Source organism: Schistocerca cancellata, chromosome 9, assembly GCF_023864275.1.
Source record: "Schistocerca cancellata isolate TAMUIC-IGC-003103 chromosome 9, iqSchCanc2.1, whole genome shotgun sequence".
NCBI lineage: Eukaryota > Metazoa > Arthropoda > Insecta > Orthoptera > Acrididae > Schistocerca > Schistocerca cancellata.
Window position 1 is genome coordinate 67320650 of NC_064634.1, and position 14235 is coordinate 67334884.

Below are 14235 nucleotides of genomic sequence, written 5' to 3' on the forward strand. Positions count from 1 at the left end.
CCCATAAATACTTCACCTATGAAGGGAATGTATACAAACAAATTCAAGGCACAGTCATAGCCACTCACATGGCATTCCCATACCCCAATCTCTTCAAGTGCCACCTACAGGAAACATTCCTATCTTCCCAAAATCCCAAACCCCTGGCCTAGTCCAGGTTTATTTATGACATCTTTATAACCTGGACCCAAGGCCAGGACATCTTATCCTCAGTCCTCCTCATCCTCCACACCTTCTCTCCCATTCACTTCACTTGGTTCTCCTCAACCATTGTAACATCTTCCTAGATGTCGCTCTCCTCCTCTTAGATGGCTCCATCCACACCCCAGTCCACATCAAACTCACCAATCACCAATAGCACCCGCACTTGACAGGTGCCACCGCGTGCACACCAAAATATCCGTTCCTTACTGCCTGGACACCCGTGGTAGACGCATCTGCAGTGATGAGAACTCCCTCGCCCAGTGTGCTGAAGGCCTCACAAAGGCCTTTGCAGATGGGTAATACCCTCTAGACCTACGAGTATTTCTCAACAGATTTCCCAAGCCATATCTTCACACACACCTCAGTCCTCACATACATCCCAGGAACCAATCATAAAGAAGTTCCCCCCTCGTCACCCAATACCACCCCAGTCTGGAACGACTGAACCACATCCTTTGTCTGAGTTTTGAGTATCTATCATCATGCCCTGAAATGAGTGGCATTTTGCCCAAGACATTTCCAACGCCTCCCAAAGCGGTGTTCTGCCGTCCACGAGATCCGTAGCATCCAAATCCATCCCTATGCCACCCCCATCTCCAGTCCCCTGCCACACGGATTATGTGCATGAAGGTGAGTGTGTGTTTGTGTGCTTGATTTTCCTACAGCTAGAAAAAGGAAGTGCATTCCGAAAGCTAGACAAGCTCTGCGCCTTGTGCTTGTATACCTATTGATGACACAGCGCTTCTGTCTTTCGGTGAGTCGACTCCTTTATTCATATATAATTCGTAGTATTGCTTGTCTGTTGCACTGACAACACTACACATACGTCGCTGGTCTTGGTCATTAAGTGAAAGCCGTTGGCCACTGCTTTGCCCGAAATTTGGTATTCTTGGCACACTCTTGACAGTGTGGACCACAGAATACTGAATTCACTAACGGCTTCCGAAATATAATGTGCCATGCGTCTAGCTCCACCTATAGTTCCGTCGTCCAGCCAAAACATGTCGGTAACCTTTTCACATGAACCACCTCGAGTAGGAATGACAGGTCTGTCAATGTACTGCCCTTTTATACATTGTGTACGCGATACTATCGGCATCTGTATTGTACGTATCTGATGAGGGTAAGTATTATTGTTTTGCCCACGAAAGGCAAAGGTCCCGAGTTCGAGTCTCGGTCCGGCACACAGTTTTACTCTGCCAGGAAGTTTCATACCAGCGCACACTCCGCTGCAGAGTGAAAATCTCATTCTGGAAACATCCCCCAGGCTGTGCCTAAGCCATGTCTCCGCAATATCCTTTCTTTCACGAGTGCTAGTTCTGCAAGGTTCGCAGGAGAGCTTCTGTAAAGTTTGGAAGGTAGGAGACGAGGTACTGGCAGAAGTGAAGCTATGAGGACGGGGCGTGAGTCGTGCTTGGGTAGCTCAGTTGGTAGAGCACTTGCCCGCGAAAGGCAAAGGTCCCGAGTTCGAGTCTCGGTCCGGCACACAGTTTTAATCTGCCAGGAAGTTTCATACCAGCGCACACTCCGTTGCAGAGTGAAAATCTCATTCTGGAAACATCCCCAGGCTGTGGCGAACCCATGTCTCCGCATTATCCTTTCTTTCAGGAGTGCCAGTTCTGCAAGGTTCGCAGGAGAGCTTCTGTAAAGTTTGGAAGGTAGGAGACGAGGTACTGGCAGAAGTGAAGCTGTGAGGACGGGGCGTGAGTCGTGCTTGGGTAGCTCAGTTGGTAGAGCACTTGCCCGCGAAAGGCAAAGGTCCCGAGTTCGAGTCTCGGTCCAGCACACAGTTTTAATCTGCCAGGAAGTTTCATACCAGCGCACACTCCGTTGCAGAGTGAAAATCTCATTCTGGAAACATCCCCAGGCTGTGGCGAACCCATGTCTCCGCATTATCCTTTCTTTCAGGAGTGCCAGTTCTGCAAGGTTCGCAGGAGAGCTTCTGAAAGGTAGGAGACGAGGTACTGGCAGAAGTGAAGCTGTGAGGACGGGGCGTGAGTCGTGCTTGGGTAGCTCAGTTGGTAGAGCACTTGCCCGCGAAAGGCAAAGGTCCCGAGTTCGAGTCTCGGTCCGGCACACAGTTTTAATCTGCCAGGAAGTTTCAAATATAGTGATGATACGGGCCACAAATGGGCAAGCGACTTTGATAAAGGGTAAATTGTTCTGCCCGGTGCCTGGGAACGAGTGTCTCGGAAACGGCGGAGCTGGTTGGCAGTTCGCATGCTACTGTCGTGAGCACCTATGACGAATGACTCAAGGACGGTGAAGCCACGAGTAAGTAATAAGATGTGGGACGTCCACGCCCCATCACAGGACGTAGAGATTGGAGGCTTGCCCGCTCCGTAAAGCAGGACAGGGCGGCGATGTGACGACAAAGCACAACGCTGGTGCAGGCACATGTGTGTCGTGCACATTGTTGAACCTGGAGCTCCGCAGCAAATCACTCGTACGTGCGTTCCCGTGTTGACTCAACGACACCCTCAGTTACGCCTGAAGCGGGTGCGGGATCATCGTGACGAAACCGTGGGAGAACCACCAGTAGTAGTGTTGGGAAATCATAGATGATACATCAGTGAAGATACAAGCTTGAGTCAGGCTTGGAAGTATCCTCAGGCAGTGTAATGGTTAAGGCGACTGCTCGCGAAAAGCAGGAAATCCAGGTTCCAGAGCCGGTCTGGCTCCGACGTGTTCGTGCCACTGAATCTCCACAGTACGCCTCAGCCTACCACAAGCTCAGGACAATCTGGCGCACTTTCATCACCACGCACGCTCCCTACTGGGCAATCTCCCCTTCCACTGACGGCTGATCTCCGGCCGTGAAAATTTATTCCAACAAAACATAATACCAGCTACCAGCCTTGAACACGGAGTCACGGACGCTACAGAATCCTCTGTTTATGTTTTCTTTATGTAAGTAGGCTGTTTATGTTTTCTTTATGTAAGTTTGCTGTTTATGTTTTCTTATTGGCAACGTTACGTAACGCTCTGTATGAAAATCACTGGCTGTGCTGTGTGCAGTCTGTGGCTAGTTTGCATTGTTGTCTGCCATTGTAGTGATAGGCAGCGGCAGCTGGATGTGAACAGCGCGTAGCGTTGCGCAGTTAGAGGTGAGCCGCCAGCAGTGGTGGATGTGAGGAGAGAGATGGCGGAGTTTATACATATATACATATATTATGACTTGTGATGATATTAAGGTAAATACATTGTTTGTTCTCTATTAAAATCTTTCATTTGCTAACTATCCCTATCAGTAGTTAGTGCCTTCCGTAGTTTGAATCTTTTATTTAGCTGGCAGTAGTGGTGCTCGCTGTATTGCAGTAGTTCGAGTAATGAAGATTTTTGTGAGGTAAGTGATTTTTGAAAGGTATAGTTTAATGTTAGTCAGGGCCATTCTTTTGCAGGGATCTTTGATAGTCAGATTGCGTTGCGCTAAATAATATTGTGTGTCAGTTTAAGCACAGTCGTGTATAAATTGTTGAAAGGGGACGTTCCATATGTCGACCCTTAGCCTAGGATACCTCACTGGAATCTTCTGATTTTTTCTTGTAGTTTGTGTATTTAGTGTAGCTTTTGTTTATTGCTAGCGCGTAATTGTAGAGAGAATCTCCTTTGTAGTTGTAGCCTTTCATTGTTGTACAGTAAAACAGTTGTCTCATGCATATAGATTTGCACCAAGTATTTCGCAGCTACGCTTGCAATTAACTAGATATTATTTTCAGTGCTATGTTAATGTGTTCTCCTATTTTTGCACTTCAAATTGTGCTTTTCTGTGTTATCGTGTAAAATATTGTGACAATAATGGCGTGTGAAAAACGTAACACTAGGCTCCAAACTAAACTGAGAAATAATAGTGACGACGAGCGTAGCTTATCAGCGCCGCCGAGCAATGAATTTACTAATGTTCAAAATAGTAATTTGGTAACTGTGCGCAGGGAAATGGAGTGGGCGTCAAATAATGGTGTAGACAGTGAAACAGGTAGTGAACAGGGAAGCATTATCGATCGATCGGTCGGCAACAGCTCGCCTCAGGAATCGGGAATGACAGAACACAATATTGCAAATACTGTAGACTCAGGTTTTGGGTTCTCACCGTTTTTTCAAATGAGTCAAGACACATTTTCCGCTTGTCAAAATGTGAATGTTGCCGGTGCAAATTCACTGCCGAAAAGCACTGAGGAACATGTTTCAGACACCAATGCATTGTTATTACAATTAATACAACAAATGGGACAAACACAGCAAAAGCTTCAAAAGTTAGACACAATGGAACAAAATCAGAGACAAACACAGCAACAGTTAGACACAATGGAACAAAATCTTCAAAAGTTAGACACAATGGAACAAAAGCTTCAAAAGTTAGACTCAGTGGAACATAAGTTTGAACAAACACGTGAAGATTTAACTACTGAGTTACATAACATTGAATCGAAATGTCAAAAAGTCTGTAATGATGTAAAAACACAAATTTGTGAGCATTTTCAACCTATTTTTTCGCGGCATGAAAATGCATTACAGAATCACGAAGCAGCCATAAAAGAACTCCAAACTATTGTTCATGAAAATCATGAGACCTTGTGGGCTAAAATTGACTCAGTTGCATCTACCGATTCGGTTACGCAACTTGCAAAAACTCAGGAAAACTTAAAGGACACAGTAGAAAGACACATGGAGGAAATTAGTTCATTATCAGAGAAAGTAGTTGAACTTTCGGATCAGCTAAATAATTTATCTACGAAGGTAGATGATAATCTGAATGACGCAAAACCGGTAGTCTTTAATGACACAGAAGAGAGCGAACAAATTAGGAAACTGAAACAAAATCTGAATCAAATTGATACGCAACATCAAAGAGAAATCCGGGAAGTACAAGATCAGCTGACACAGGTAATACAAGAATTACGTATTTCAGAGGACACTCGCGCTCCAATATGGGAAGAGGGACGTAGAAATACGGAACAGCCACAAATTAATAACACAGGGCACTTCGGAAATTATGAAAGAAATTGGCAAGGTACACCGAATTTTGAGATGGAACCGCCAAAACGACGTAACAATGACCGACATGCGACTCGCCGACATGATGATTTTGATTATAAGCTGTTCATTACTACACGTAAATTCAAAACGTTTAAGAACTCTGCCAACGACATTCATCCACAAGCGTGGCTCCATCAATTCTCTCATTGTTTTCCTCCCAACTGGTCATTGGAGCACAGGTTAGAATTTATGTGTGGCTACTTGGAGAATGAACCAGCTGTAAGAATGCGATCGGTCATTCACGATTGTCACAGTGAAGGAGAATTTTACCATGCGTTCCTCTCAGCATATTGGTCACAAGCTACACAAGACCGAGTAAAACATAGCATCATGATGATGAAACACTTTGAACAATCTGAATTTTCCAGTCTTGTGAAATATTTTGAAGACATGTTGCACAAGAATCAGTATCTTTCAAACCCATACAGCCCTTCGGAACTCATCCGCATTTGCTTAATGAAATTGCCTGAACATTTAAGAAATATTATTTTGGCAGGGCGTTGCAAAGACGACATTGAAGCTTTTCAAGGGCTCTTACAAGAATTAGAAATTGACACAGACAGTTGCGGGATGCGAAAACAGGAAAACAATCACTACAGGTCACATCCGTCACAATTCCGTGACGACAGAAACAATAACTGGACACGACGAGCCTATTCTTACAACGTAAATCGTGACCAAAACAGACACCACCCATATGACAACCACTGGCAGAGTAATAGTTACAGAGAAATATTGCATTTCCGTAGTAATGAACATGACAGAGAAACTCATAGAAACAGACAATTTGGCAACCGGAGCAATTATTATCAAGGGAGACAGAATAACTTTAGACGCAACGGTCCACTGTGCAGTGATAATTCAGGGAGAAATTCTCCACCACTTAACTGACAAGAAAGAAACTACAGGAACTACCGACATGACGACAGACGATGTGATCGTAACAACAGACCTGAATTCCATCAGAACTGGCGAGCTTTAAACAGAGCTGGGCCCTCTCGGCAAGGCGAATTTGTGGAAGTTAGGCCTCCTAATCCCAGTAACGACGCGCGCCAACAAAGAAACAGACAATGACTCACTCCGCAGGCAGCCACTTGCGCCCGCTGGCTCAGGGATAAATAACATTGACGCTAACCTTGAGCAAAATTCCAGTATTCTTTACGGACGAATACCGCGTGATAACTGCATTCAAGTTGAAACTCTGCGTACTGAGAAGAGTAAAGGGTTACACCACATTTCACATGTGAAACCATTTGTTGAAAGATAATCTGCTTTTTAACTTTGTCTTTGCCATAAAACGTTTCACTTCACATTTCTAGTATGCATTGTCACACTTAGAAACTGTTACCATGCAACTATGTTTTGAAGTTAACTATCCAGTCTAGAACCTAGGGTACATATTTAGACAGTAATTACCACTGCATTGTGGTAGTGAACAGAGGACACAGTGTTACTGTGTGTGTACATTCTTGCTTGTTAGTTCCACGATTAAGTAACGACTATCAGGCTTACATACTTAGGACATATACTGGTACTGCTAATGAGATTTTAATGCAACATTTTGGTTTACTTGAAGAAACATTCGGGATTGAAAGTACTTTCTGTGAGATACCAGATGACACAGTGGTTAGTTAATGTGACAGCTACACGAGTTTATCACGACGCTACTAATGAGTGACAATTTACAATGTTGCTTTTGCGGTGTATCTGTTTTATATCGGCACAGTTTTTTCTGCATCCTTCTGGAAAGCAAAACATGTTTTAGTAGTAACTTTTGTGGTATAGCTACAATGAGACAGCCTTTTCCATAGCACAACAATACGTTACAGCACAGTAATTTCTTCATCACAACAATAAGCGTAATAACTAAGAAATCTATACGCAAAGCATTTCACTTTTGTTTATCATGAGGTAAGTACATTGGCTTCTGCTGAACTTAGCTTTCGGAGGACGATAACTACGACACTCCCACAGAGATTATCTTACAGCAAGATGCATATTTAGCACTACAGGACATGTATTTGAGTGATTAATTTTGTACTTAAAACATTTATTTCTAAAGATTTTTGAATTACAAAGAAAGTTTTCCGTGATACATTTCAGTCCATTGCTGTAATCTCTAACACCTGAGGGTATAATTACATTAAACCTCAGGGGGGTACACGCCTACTTTGTGTACCATGTGTTTGGCAAGCACAAGGAGCCCTAGCTAATATGGTATTTGCTTATACAATTTAACACATCGGTACCATATTTCTCTAACACATAAATTACACAGCTATCTGATCATTTAACAGAGAAACAAACATCTTTTTACTACGTCAGTGACACATGTTTACGCAATTACAGGGTTGGATTACTTCACACTTAAGAAATTGTATTTTGTCTGTACTTTGTGAACTCTTCATATTTTTTCGGAACCATTGTGATACTATGAGAGCTTTGAATGATGTATTTGGGATGGGATCATGATTTTTAAAGTACGTTTGAGGCAGATGACACTATTGAAATGAGCAGAGAATATTTTTTATGGTTTGAAATTATTGCAGAAAGCTACGACTTTTTTGAGATTTGACTGAGGTGTTATGATGTTATTATTACGACGACGATGTGTATTATGCTGCTGATGTATGCTTATGATCAATAAGCTAATGCTATATGAGTTATTTGATTATGCTACGTATGTTATGATGAAATATTGAAGAAGTGTTGACGAATAAGGTAAGGAATAATGAGTAGTGTTTAGGGACTCTTGACTTGTGAAAAAGGATGTTGGAAACCAAGAATCGTACTTTAAGAGTTATGAAATGTGTGTGTAGATGCGTGAATGTATCACAATGCCGGCGAAAATTTTTTGGACACTGTTATATTCATAAGATTTGGTTTCTACACATTTGCAACGCAAATTCTCGACCCATGAAATTTTGTATACGAGACTGTCTCTGTAGCGGAAAAATGTCGTAAATATTTCCATAAGAAAGTTAAGTGACCACCTGCACGTGTGTCGTCGGCACACAGCTGTGTCAGACACCTGGAGAACAAGCCATTAGGGTGTGCCTTTCCGGAAGCACAGGTAGAAAAAAAAAGGAGGCCTATAACCCTGCTAATGACATTCGTTTGTAGAAAGCATCGCAAAAACGACTTGGTCGAAATTAAAAACATATGATAACACTGTGGAGCTCTTAATTTATATTTACTGAAATGCCTAATAAAATGACAAGAAATATTTTTACATCTGCACACCTGATTATGACAAGTGTCTTTCTATGAGAGTTGAGAGAATTTCTACTAACTTATGAAATGTCACATGACTATTGAATGATATTTTTATGCTTTGGTTTGCGTAATTGCTTATTTCATTTTATATCTGGTTTCCAGCTGTGTTACAGCATTGCTTTGATAAAATAAAATGCATTTGCTAATGTGAACACTTTCTGTCAACAGATCTATTAAATAATCATTTTATGATCCACATTCTTTAAAAAAGGAGCACTTGGAAAGGAAAGAACAATAAGAAGGAACTAGTAACAGTAACTGTATACGTAATATTCTTTTCAAGTACATGGTAATATTTTTTTTACAATAAGTTGTTGTGGTGCGCCACTTTAATTACATAGACATTAAGATGTGAATAGACATTTCCCTTGTCTGCATTGTTGTTTTTACTGTAATATTTTTTCTGCTTGAGCTATGTCATGTTTAGGTATAAGTTGCTGCTGTTTGCCAGGCATAGTGTTATTGAATTTCACTTTGTATTACTCTGTTAAGCTTTTCTTGTTGCTGCACATTGGCTCATATTAGTTGTAATTTTGCATTTTTTCTGTTAATTTAGATTTACTGCTGCTTGCTTTGCAAATTGGCATTTTTTGTCATTGCTGTTTGTGTTGATTTGTTGTGTGCTGCTGCATTGCCTCGTCTCTTAGTTTAGCATCTGAGCTCAGTAGATTTATGTTAGCTTAAGAGGGGGTAGACTATATAAGAAACTAACTATGATGAATTTATAAGAAATGTATTGAGAAGCTATATGAAAATGGTTTGGGCAAAAAAAAAAAAAAAAAGGATACTGTACAGTGGAGAAAAACTATTTTTGACAGAGGATGTGAACAGAATACAGAAAGCAGGCTTAGATAGGACTTTTTGGGAATAATGATGAACGAAGGGAGATCTCCATGCAAAATACTGCAGTAAAACAAACCCTGTCCTTTCCTTTTGTGTCATCCCTCTATATGTTTGTGTACCCTTGTGTATTTGTGTTTCTCCTGTCTTTATGTGTTTAGCTGATGAGAGCTATGTTGTAGACATTTTCTAATATTCTGTTATTTACTTTGTAAAGATGTTTAGACATTATTTATACTGTTTGGTTGCTCACATGTGAAGGTGATGTTTCAAACGTTCTTCTGATCTTTTATGTACGTACTTATGTCATAATTTCTGTAACACTGATGTATATGTTTATTTCTATTCTTTTGTAAAGCCTGTATTACTACAAATGTTATCTGTATTGTTATGTTTTTAATGATGTATTTTGTACCTTTGTAATCGTATTCTTATGTTATAAAATTGTAATTGACAGCAGTTCATCAAGTAACTTGTAAGTTCCATTTCACTGCACACATTTCTGTTGGTCATAGTATATGGACAATATGTGAGAAGTAGGGACTGATAGTGTTTGCACGTGTGTTAATAATTCAGCAAGGGACTGGATAACAGCATTGCTGGTTCTAAGGACAATTAGAAAAAAAAACTTTGTGAGTGGACAAGTGGTGGTTTATGGACTTGCTATATTCTTCGCAAGACTCTTCGATGGTGAATGTGCACCTGCACAGTCGCAACAGATGGCTGCTGGCCGTCTCCACAAGGACTACAGTGGGTCTGCATCTTTGATGGCCCACCAATACCATTATTTCTACAAGGACTGCAGTGGGTCTGCACCTCTGGTGGCCCACCAATACTCTCTACCAGGACTGCAGTGGCTCTGCTCTGTGATGACCTACCTACCATTATTCGTCAGAACTTCGAATGACTCTGCTGTGGGTTTGCTCCATTGTGGCCCATTACCTGTCAGCATGTCAAGAGTCAGCACTGTCTTTCCGTTGGAAGGACAACACTACGTCTTCAAGACTGCATGGAAATCCACTACTTCCATGTGCATTGTCTTTTACTACTCAGACTTTGATAAAAGAAACGGCAGTTTTACTGTGGTGAATGATCAGGACTGTCTTTATGGACTGTGAGAAAATTTTAGCTTTTGACCAACATTGTATTAATCAGTGTGTGCATTTAATATCTTTCTTACTGTAATTATGAAAAAAAAATTTCAAATCTGTATTGGCCACTGGCCAAAAAAATTAGTAAAATTTTTTGTGGGGAGCATGGGGGCTATGTAAGTAGGCTGTTTATGTTTTCTTTATGTAAGTTTGCTGTTTATGTTTTCTTATTGGCAACGTTACGTAGCGCTCTGTATGAAAATCACTGGCTGTGCTGTGTGCAGTCTGTGGCTAGTTTGCATTTTTGTCTGCCATTGTAGTGTTAGGCAGCGGCAGCTGGATGTGAACAGCGCGTAGCGTTGCGCAGTTAGAGGTGAGCCGCCAGCAGTGGTGGATGTGAGGAGAGAGATGGCGGAGTTTTGAAATTACATATATTATGACTTGTGATGATATTAAGGTAAATACATTGTTTGTTCTCTATTAAAATCTTTCATTTGCTAACTATCCCTATCAGTAGTTAGTGCCTCCCGTAGTTTGAATATTTTATTTAGCTGGCATTAGTGGTGCTCGCTGTATTGCAGTAGTTTGAGTAATGAAGATTTTTGTGAGGTAAGTGATTTTTGAAAGGTATAGTTTAATGTTAGTCAGAGCCATTCTTTTGCACGGATCTTTGATAGTCAGATTGCGTTGCGCTAAATAATATTGTGTGTCAGTTTAAGCACAGTCATGTATAAATTGTTCTAAGGGGACGTTTCAAAGTTTGTTGTAGGTCTGAAGGGATTAACCACTTAATGTGTAATGATATGTTAAAAACTCTGAGCCATTCAATAAAGGACATTTTAAGGGAAATATATATGCAGAATTTGTTTCTTAAATATATAAAATCAAACAGAGGCAATAAAGTGAAACTTTAAAATTCATTATGACAAAGCACCCCTTTCCCATCAAAAATATTCAGCCAGCCATAACGCACTGCAATTTAGAGACAGAAGTCTTCTTTCTACAAATTGTTCAGAATTTAATACTGAACATAAAAATCACATAATTCCAAACCTAAAATTTTTGGTAAGGGGTTCCTTCTTGCTTTCTTCTCACATATATGTATGTTAGGAGGAAAACAACAATATGGAAAAGACAGATTGCTACTCAGCACATAATAGAGGCATTGAGTTGCAGACAGGCACAATGAAAAAAATGCAAGAATTATTCAGCTTTTGGACTAAGTCCTTCATTATAGGTAGAAAACTCATGTATTCATACAAGGGCAACTAACACACACATTGTCGCTGTCATTTACAGGTGTTAAGGTCCAATTGCAACTGTATCCGTGAGATTCTCCCCTCTCAGACACATTTGCAGACAGGTGTTATTGTTGAGCAAGGACAGTGGCCACGTGTGAATGATTCATATAGAACTGTACAATCTGACTGTCAGATTCTGACAACATAGTACTGAAATAAGAGTAAACAGCTACGACAATGGAGTTTTACGCAATAATCGACTGTTAGCATATATATATATATATATATATATATATATATATATATATATATATATATAAAGGACGGTCAGAAACAATCTGCAAAGCTTGTAAGGATATTGTAGAGAGAGGAGGTTATGCGGAAAAATACTTGTTACGAAAAAATATCAACATGTTGCACCGTTTAAGAGTCATTTAGCATTGAAAATTTATACGTGATATTTCGTATTTTTCCTTGTCATGAGAATAAACGTACAGGCTGGCGGAGGTAAAAGCAGCCCTTGTACAAATAGAGGAAATGCAGTGAAATTGCAGAAACTAAGAGATGAAGTGGACTCACCATTCATTACAATGAAACATAGAGTGAAAAAAACATTTATAGAAGATGTTGAAGGTGATGCCCTGCAACATCAATACACAGCTGTGCATGTCTAACCAAGTTCAGATACACCCGGCATAAAGTTCGGACATCGATGGTGGCAAATTTATGGCTGATATTGCCTTGCAGTTCCTGTATTGTGTGTGGATTTGTCTCATAGACCTTGCTCTTCAAATGTCCCCACACAAAAAGGTCACAAGTTGTTAAATCCAGCGAGCGTGGTAACCATAAATGTTTGCTGACAGTTCGTTCCTCAGTGAAGACATCATGGATCGTTTCAGGCATAGCTTAGACGTGTGGCATGTTGTCCCATCTTGCTGGAAGAAGATACTTTCATATTCAGTGAGATGAGCAAAAAATGTATCGAAAATTTCCATATATGCAAACGTGTTGAAGGTAGTGTCAAAAAATATCAGTTCAATGACGCACCGCATCAAACGCCTAATTTTTCGTCATGGATTGCTTGCTGACACAAAATTTCAGAGCCGCGCGGGATTAGCCGAGCGGTCTCCGGCGCTGCAGTCATGGACTGTGCGGCTGATCCCGGCGGAGGTTCGAGTCCTCCCTCGGGCATGGATGTGTGTGTTTGTCCTTAGGATAATTTAGGTTAAGTAGTGTGTAAGGTTAGGGACTAATGACCTTAGCAGTTAAGTCCCATAAGATTTTTTTTTTTAAATGTCAGGGTTATCCACTGCACAGTGCCATGTGTTCTGTGAATTCACATGACCAGAGAGATGATATCATGATTCATCACTCATGGTGTAATGGAAAGGTTCTAACAAACCATCGCTGATGTTGTTAAAAAGCCACTTGCAGTCATCTACACGTTTCTGACTGTCATCCTCCCGTAATTGCTGCACAACTGTCCCATGATACGACTTCAAATTAAGGCTTTTCAATACCCGCAGGCAACTCCTACTTACATGCGCCTGTTGCGCCAATTTAGGCTACGTGTAGACTTCTTTGGGCTTGAATAATTCTTCACCGAACGTCTTCAGTAACTTGTGGTGTGCGAACTGGAGGAAGTCTTTGTCGTTTTACATTTTGAACAGATCCATAGGTGCCCCAGTTTTTAAACTTACTCTGTATTGCTCTCTTTGCTGGTAGTCCTCTATCTGGATACTTGACCCCGAAAATTTGTAGACTTTCCTTAATCGAACCTCTTTTCACAAATGAATCAGTAATTGTAAAAACAACATTAGTCCAAAAAAGTAAATTTTTCAGGAAAAGCAAAAAACTGTATACAGGCTAAATAATGGACAGAAGGATAAATCCATTAATTTTAATATTGACTGTGTATGTTAGGTAAGCTTTAACAATAAAACAAAGTACTTTAAATGTAATAACTTTGCATGAACGATTTCTTTTTAATTGTACAGACTTATGTTGTTAGTGCAGGATGAACATTTTGGACTGACATTTTAACATCAACATTTGTTTATGTTATCAAAAATTACTTTATTGTATAAATTTAATATACAATATTACTTGTACATTGTCTAATATTTTTTTACAGAGAAATTGAAAAATATTGCTAATGTATGCACACACTGTATGGAAAGACTAAAGATATGACGATGTAAATCGTGACATTAGGAATTAAATTTCTTTTTTCACTTAACAGGACAATGAAGGATTAACACTACACTATACAGGTTATTTTATACCAAAAATGTATTATGAATCATCTTCAGGAGTGTCCACAGAAGGTCACTCAGTCAATTCCAGATAAAAGGCTTTGTGCTCATCAGGAATATATTGCATGAATTGTCCCACATCTTTCAATTTTTTGACATCAATTGCAACTTTGTTATTATATGCAATTTCTGCTGGCAACTTTGGTTCTGTCTGTAATGAATGTCGCAATGAAAAGCGGTGTTTTACGAGACCATCAATATGACAGTAACAGTCAACTTTACCTGAAAGCA